A 7,965-nucleotide genomic window follows, 5' to 3' on the forward strand; every position below is an offset into this window, starting at 1 on the left:
GGAAGAAGAAGAGAAAAACCTGTGTAAACAAAAATTAGTAGCTGCTTCAGAAAAGAAAAAGAAAAGAAGTTTCCATCCAAAGAAAATAAAATAAAATAAAAAAAAAATAAAAATAAAAATAAATAAAAACTCCAAAAATAGAATAAAAGGGAGTCAAATGCCAAAGAAAAAGAAAAATATGGCTAAGGAGGGAACAAAGTGTTAAAGCAAAAGTAAATAACAAGGTTTTCTCTAATTACATAATATGAAGACTCTATTATCTCAGACTTGTCCTTTTTGAATATCCATTTTCTTCCTTCTTAAACCATCTCCTAATCCCTGCAACACCTAACACTATACCAAAACAGGATATTCATAACGGTCAAAAACCGTTACTAAAAATATTTGTAACGGTTTTTTTGCGTCACAGTTTTGGCATTTCTAATTCGTTATTAATGTTTGTAACGGTTTACAAAATTATTTATTGTAACGGTTTTTTCCGTAACTAAAAATATTTGCTAACGGTTTTCTTTGCTTAATTGTGTTACTCTTTTCTAACAATAGTAACGGTTTTATAGAGTTAGTAACGTTTTTTTACCGTTACTCTTTTCTAACAATAGTAACAGTTTTATAGAATTAGTAATGCTTTTTTGTGTTACTGATTTATAGAATTTGTAACATTTTGGTAACGGTTTTGTTGCTTCGTAAGTGTTACTTATTACAAAGCTTAGTTACAGTTTTCTACCGTTACAAAACTATTTCATATATAAAAAAAATAATTTCCCCCCAAAAAAGGTAAAACCACCATTTTTGGGAGACTACTAAACCTGGATAAAGATGCCCCCACTTATTAGGTATTCTATAATCGTCCATAACATAAACAAAAAAATACATCCAATCACATAATCTTTTATAAAAAAAACATCACCAAAACGTCTTTTCATAAATAGGACTCGCTAATTTAATGAAATACACATTGTTTTCCAAATCAATGGGACTTGTCCTTAAACTCAAGCTCTCACGTCATTTGTACAGAACTCCCACCTTCAATAGTTGCAAGCATCGGGGGATGACTTTGGGATGGTATCATCAGAAAAGTCCCTTTCATCGTATACAACAATAGAAATAAATAAAAGAGAGTTAGGCAGTAGAAAACAAATATGTATAGTTATATACTTATATCTTATTCTTAAGTAGTAGCTCCTTATACTCAAACTATATAATTCAAAAAAGATAGTATGGTAGCAGACTAGTAGCAATAGAAGCATAGTATAGACACGAAAGTTTATGTACCGCCCCAAAACCCTATAACTTTGTCAGACACCTTGACGAAAGACATAAAAATTTCGACAGAATCTCCTCTGTATTTTTAACATTTCATAGACATAAATTCTATCATAACCTGAAAATCAAATAATATACTTTTATAACATATATTAAAACCTCAGACCTCGGTCATAAACCAAACTACTCAAATATATATTGATTCATAGAACCAGCTACTTAACCATCTCGACCAATGCCAATTAAGTCAAATAGCCAATCCTCGAATCAAAATGACACTATAAATTATATACCAAAATATCATTGTTATACACCTCTATTAGTTCCAACCATAGATACACCATACATTCACACTACACCTCTATCAGTGTTATATACCAAAATGACACTTTGAATATATATACACCATACATTCACACTACTCATATGTAAGGACTCATCTTCCAAAACAAAACTCATGAATATTCCAGCATCTGCATACACTTGTGACATATGAAACGAAAGAAAACCACACGAAGACCTTACCTTTTATTAACTGCTAGGCCTCCTGTTGCTGCTCTCCATCTACGTTCTAATCCATCTAGAATCATTTTATCACTGTTTCCGCGTCAAGTCTGCAACCATGTTAATCAAAGATCAACAAGAAAAATCTATTAGGAATACACACTAAAACTAACAACAAAATTCTAAAATCCACCGTTTTCATACCTTTTCCCCTCAAACCAAGAGATTGAAACAAGATCTGCGAAGGGTGAAAAAATAGTAAAAATTAAAACTTTTGAACAACGACATAATTTTTATGAAACAATTTAAAATATTCAGCGAATATTAAGAGATAACCAACACACTTGTGTTCAAATACCCGTTAGCAAAATTAATTGACCCAATCAGAAATGTTGAAATGTACCATTGACAAAGCCCTACCTCGTTCTAAAACAAAAATTTGAAATCCAATTAAACCCAACACCAATAATGACAACAAGTAAAGAAAAGATTTGAAATATCTTTACTAATAACTAAAAAACCAAAGAGGAAGAAGCAAAAATAAAAAATCTAAATTTTCCAAACCCTAAAAAGAGAAGGAGAAGAAGGAGAAGAATAAGACAAAAAACTTACCTTCAATTCTTTTTAGATCAGGTAGTCTAGGTTTGAGGTATCCACATCTTGGCCCTCTGAAAGTGAGAAAGTGAGAGAGATGAGTACGACATCCTTTGGTTTTGGACTGTCTTTTATTTTTCTGATTTGTTTTTTCTAACGGTATCAATGTGTTAGCTCACCTTGACAAATTAATTTCGATAATTATCCGAAATTAAGTAATGGAAAAATTTACATAGTTACACTTTCTAAACGTTAATAAGTGTGTCACGGTGAAAAAATGTTAATAAGTGAAAAAACCAAATATATATGGTGCAATATAAGAACTAACAAAGGTTTATAAGAAGAAAACCAAACAGATTATAAATGGTAACTGGACTCCATAATGAGAATGTCCATAGCAGATACCCACTCTTATCTATTTTCAACACCAATCTCCTGCATATGCACAAAATGATTCTAGGTTTAGCCTAGAGTTGGTATAGATTCTCACAATACATACCTTTGTACAGCGAGTGATGCGTAATTGTTTAATAGCGCATGAGAAACTATTTGACGACAGTATAGCGTCTTGAGGAAAGAGATTTCTCCAGTCACATGAATCTTCCTTGGTACAGCACTTGAGTGATTCAATATGTGTCTGCAAAACATAACAGACCAAAAAATTTAATGTATGATATTTTACTTTATTCTAAGGACGCATGTGTGTGTCTGAGAAAGGACTTCCCTAAACTAGACTACTAGAGAAATACTATACGTCTAATACTTACCTCATTTCCTCCTATAATTGATCAATATTTTATTGCAGAATTATGCCAACACTGGTTGCAGCGGTAATTCTTTATGAGTTCAGCAGGAGTGAACTTCATAATGCAATCCTCAACAGAAGATCCCGTTAACTGAAGTTAAAAGGAAAATCAAAAGTGAAATAAATGTCAGATACGAAAATTACCATGAAAGCAATAGAAGTCTAATTGGAACATAAAACATACTGAAGCACTAATGACCAAATCCTGAATGCACATACAAGGGAATCACTACCATCTAACAATGGGGACAAAGGCAAGCTGTGAAAAACTGAGAACCCATTGAGAGCTGCAGACGCACAAATAGAAAAGATAAGACAGCAGCAGATGAACAAAGAGGCAATGAAATACGTACTCATATGCTTTCATAATGGGTTGACTATTCAATGCTACCACACCTTGGTGAATGGTGAATATTTGGACCAAGCATCAACTTAATTGGACGATTTGAAGTACTGGATCAAAATCTTTATTAAAGGACAATGGCTTTCTTTTCCTGCCCATCTAAAAGACTTCCACAGATTGAACAGTGAGGATTACTTAAAGTAAATTTTTGGTTTAGAGTTCTCAACGGTTATGGACTTATTATATGAATGTGCCTTTTCACATTCGGACTTGAGACATCTCCAAGTACCCCTGGTTTTAAACACACAGCAATAGTTTGTAGGGTGCACATAACTGTATAGGCCACAAACAAATGTATATATTTTTATAGAGGACCCATCTAATGATAACACCCTTTTGTTTTCGTGACCAAAACCTAACCCATACAATGTTTCTGACATACGCTACACGCCTACACTATTGCTACCATTTTAAAGAGCATTCTTAACATGTATTACAAACTTGCAACCAAAAAACTTATCCTAGCAAAGGTAACTCAGATTTCTGGTCCTCTAAAGACAAAGGCTTATACTTGGCTTAATGTACTTCTTTTACATTTCTCATTTTAATATAAATTTGATACTTTGGTAAAAGAACACATATTCAGAAGCCAACTTAGATCTGATACGAAGAAGAGAATCCTTCAAGAAGAATAAGGATCTCATATAAATACTTATCAATCAAAAGTATAAAAACGTTTCGAACCTGAGATGAACAGTTCCTACACGCTAAAGCACTGCAAAGGATTCCATCAAACGGGCCAAGTAGGTATTGTTGCTCACGCTAAAAGAACAAATAGTAGTAAGCAATTCAACTACCAAACAGTCCAAGTACTATGCAACGTACTTTCGTCAAAATTAAAGCTTCTCCCAATTCCTTCCACCCGACACAAGCTTCTAAACAGTCTAGAAGGTAGGAAAAATAACAAAAATGGATGTAAACTATAAACTTAATTGATTACAAATGGATGTATGTATTCACCTCTGTTGAAGGCAAGTTACTACAAGAGAACTTACTCCTCTTCTCCTCACAGGAAGCTTCCTCTGAAGCTTTTCATCAGACCATACCTTTTCTATCTCTTGCCCATAGCCTAAGAGTGTTCAGAGGCTCAGAGCCCATAGCCAGTATAATGGGCTCGTGAGAAATTATCACATTACCTGCAGAATAGAGTTCATTCAGGACAAACATCGTATATTTTATTACCCTACTTCAAATAAGTAAATAGAATGTCAATTTGTGTTGCAAAGGTTCGGTACAAGTGTCGAAAGTGTCGACTTTAGACATCGGTCTGAGAGATTCGGGCGTGGCATGAAGTACCCATGCAACAAAGAATATCATCAACTCCAGTGGATAAAGTTTATCATTACTCTCCCAAGATAGGTGTTCCATAAATACTTGGAAATCGGGTGTCACATCTGCTCCATAAATAGGGGTATAGTATTCAGAACAAGGAGGGGTGTCCATTTATAATTGCATCAGGTAGTTAATTGGAATTATGAAGTGAATTGATCATGATAAAACAGGCATTGTGTAATGGAACAAATGAACAAACATAAAGACGAAATAATAATGTAAATTTGATATAAAACCAAACACAAACTATGTTACAAAACCTCAATAAGCATACACTATAGTTTCCATATAAGGGAGTAACCTTTCGAAGATTCATTAAATTCTCACCTATATAGTTAAGAAAGTAAACTAATAGCAGGAAGCATTGAAACTTACGCAAGTAAACATTCTAACAAATGTATAGGCGTTGTTGGAAGTATTATAACTTAAGCAAGCATAATTTCTTTGAATTTACAATCAGTCCAAGCTAATCTTGCTTACAACAAACTGCAAGTGTTATGGTTTCAAGATAGGACACCTTTTGTTGTTTCCAAGAAGGTTAGCATACTTTGAACAATAACCTTCATGACATCAAATCAAGCAAGAATGGGAAGAATATCTTTTTAAAAAATATTAATGTAACAATTGTTTACACCGGCAAAGACTATATAAGATGAGTTAAGTCAGATTTTATAGTCGTCTAATCAATTTCAATTGTTGAAAAGTCTTAGAGAATCTTGAATTCATGTAATCAGTTTTGAAACTCACCAAACACCTAGTCACATACCGGTGGCTATCCCACAAAGCGGCGCTATTGAAAAATGCTAATATATAAAATGAAAAACCGAAGCCGATTTCAACATACCTCAAGTTTAAGATTTGGCACTTCAAGACAAATAATTCCGCAAAGCAGGCATATCAAAACTCCATTGATCTTCATGTCGCCAATAGCTATAATAATTTAGATCTTGCATCATGCAAGACCGATTGTTCAGAGATTCGCATGACCTACAACTATAGAAATTAGTTAAAGATCTTCAACCATGAGAACTACTACACAAGCAAGATACTTACTTACGGCAGAGTGAGAGGACACAAGCGTGAACCCCAAAATTAAAAGCCCGAAATTTTCATCTATTTTATTTTAGTTAAGAGGGGTTGTGAAAAGCCCGAAATTTTCGGTTGAGTTTAATTCTTTTCGGTTTCCCTCGTACCAAAATTTCTAATTTTCGGTTTAACTTTTTCCCGGTTTATTTTGAGTTTGAAGAACATTTGCGACGATAACGCCGCAACAACAAAATTAAGTAAAAACGTTAGAAATTAATTCAATTATTACTGAAAATTAAAGTAACGCTTTACAATAGTTCCTTACGGCAATAAAACAGTAGCAAGTCACTTACGTTAAAAAACCGTTACAAATCAAAAAAAGTGTGCGTTACAAATATCCAATTTTGGTGTAGTGTAATAAAGACCTCTAGCTCAATTAGGAATAGGTTAGTGTAATAGTAAGTAGTAGATGTGTTTGATCGACTCCGACTTTCTTGTGTGTCATTGAGATTGTAAGGTAAAGTGTGCCCACTGCACACTGGAGTAGCGAAACTTGAGTGGGAAAATCAGAGTGTTTGTATCTTGAATTATATGTGAGAACCTACTTAAGGACGTTATTCCAAGTTTTCAGAAACGAACATGTTACTGCATTTCATAGTATTACTCATTGTATATATGTTTATTCATAGATGATTGATTATTATGCATATATTAGTTTAAGTTTCGACTTGATTATTCTGTATTCATTGCTAGTGAGATGTATAGATAATTGAGGCATAAATAAGGAAACAATAGTTTTATTTCTTAGTCGTTGTAGTATAGATGAAGTTTGTGAGTACCTTCACTGGAAAACTCTCACGAGACTATAACTTCGGCCCACTAGGGAATTCCTAGTGGTTTAAAGCCTTGTTGCATATGGTCAATGCAATGACTCTTTCGGTAAACGCGAGTAGTTAGAACTCCATTTTGGTCACTTATTCTAATTTCTCATATTTGCTTGAGGACAAGCAAAATGCTGTTTGGGGGTGCTTTGATAAGAGCCCAAAACTGTAGTTTTAACCCCTTAACAATCATACTTTTAGATAAATTATGCGAGTAATAAATAAGAGTTAATGCTGATTACGTGTTTTTATGTATTTCAGGCAGTAAAGTCAATTATGTGCAGAACTGTGCCACTTTGGCGAGATAAAGGAGCAAGGGTTGGTTGCTAAGAAGTTCTATGATTAAAGGCCGAGATTCAAGGAGAAAAAGCCTTTGTAAAGCCCGGTCAAAAGTTGAAAGTCAAAGTCGACGCGGGCAGAAATAGTGTACAAAGTCAATAGAACTTCCGAAGACCGTATCTTTGGACTCAGACCTTGGAATTGGGCCTACCTTATGTCAAAACGACCAGCTCGGAAAGAGCTTTCCAATGGTCCAAGCTTTGGCCCAATCAGAGGAGTAGAAGTGGACTAAAAGTCTTTTGAAGCCGAATCCAGCTGAAGAGCCCTTTTTGGACTGAAGAAATTGGGTTTTGGGCCCTATTTTCCGGCCCAAAACATGACTCCAAGCCCATGCACGATTTTGGATCTGATTTCCTCCATATCAACAAAGAAGACTTAACTCTGAGAATATAGAGTAGCTTAGGATAAAAAGTAGCCATTAGAATAGCTTCTAGATCTAGTTTTAATTAGAGTGGCCATTTTGAAGTTTTACCCTTAGCATCAATATCGAAGTTAAATTTACTCTTAGTTGTTCTTTTTGTTTTAATTAGAGTATTGAATATTGTTATTGCTTGATTAGATAAATAAAATAGTTTATTATTAATCAAATTCGATTTTGTCAATTAAATTTGTTAGATCTAATTTCATTTATTGTTTGTTATTCATTTCGTAGTTATTGATTTTGGGTTAGATTATTGTTTAGTTAAATTGCATAAAGTTAGAATCTTTCTATTATGCCGTATTCAATTTTATACGGAAATGATAGCGTAATGATTCTCGGCTAAACCTCCATTAGAGGGGGTTGAGAAGCCTTGATGAAAGCTTAATTCTCGATTAGC

General features: G+C 33.8%; 1 long non-coding RNA gene across 3 annotated transcripts; it reads right to left on the reverse strand.

Annotated features, from left to right (window-relative positions):
• Positions 1–726: 726 nt before the first annotated feature.
• Positions 727–6,165, reverse strand: LOC147511523 (uncharacterized). Of its 3 annotated transcripts, XR_015217010.1 has the most exons (11): positions 5,955–6,165; positions 5,746–5,888; positions 4,530–4,705; positions 4,254–4,331; positions 3,351–3,453; positions 3,129–3,257; positions 2,861–2,998; positions 2,380–2,435; positions 1,972–2,005; positions 1,789–1,877; positions 727–1,080 (listed from the first exon to the last, which is right to left on the reverse strand). It is a non-coding gene; the product is annotated as an uncharacterized LOC147511523 (long non-coding RNA). The 3 variants fall into 3 exon arrangements; XR_015217008.1 differs by lacking the exon at positions 5,955–6,165 and having other exon boundaries at positions 3,386–3,453; XR_015217009.1 differs by lacking the exons at positions 4,530–4,705; positions 5,746–5,888; positions 5,955–6,165 and having other exon boundaries at positions 3,386–3,453; positions 4,254–4,392.
• Positions 6,166–7,965: the final 1,800 nt, after the last annotated feature.

This window comes from Coptis chinensis, chromosome 3 (genome assembly GCF_015680905.1).
Source record: "Coptis chinensis isolate HL-2020 chromosome 3, ASM1568090v1, whole genome shotgun sequence".
NCBI lineage: Eukaryota > Viridiplantae > Streptophyta > Magnoliopsida > Ranunculales > Ranunculaceae > Coptis > Coptis chinensis.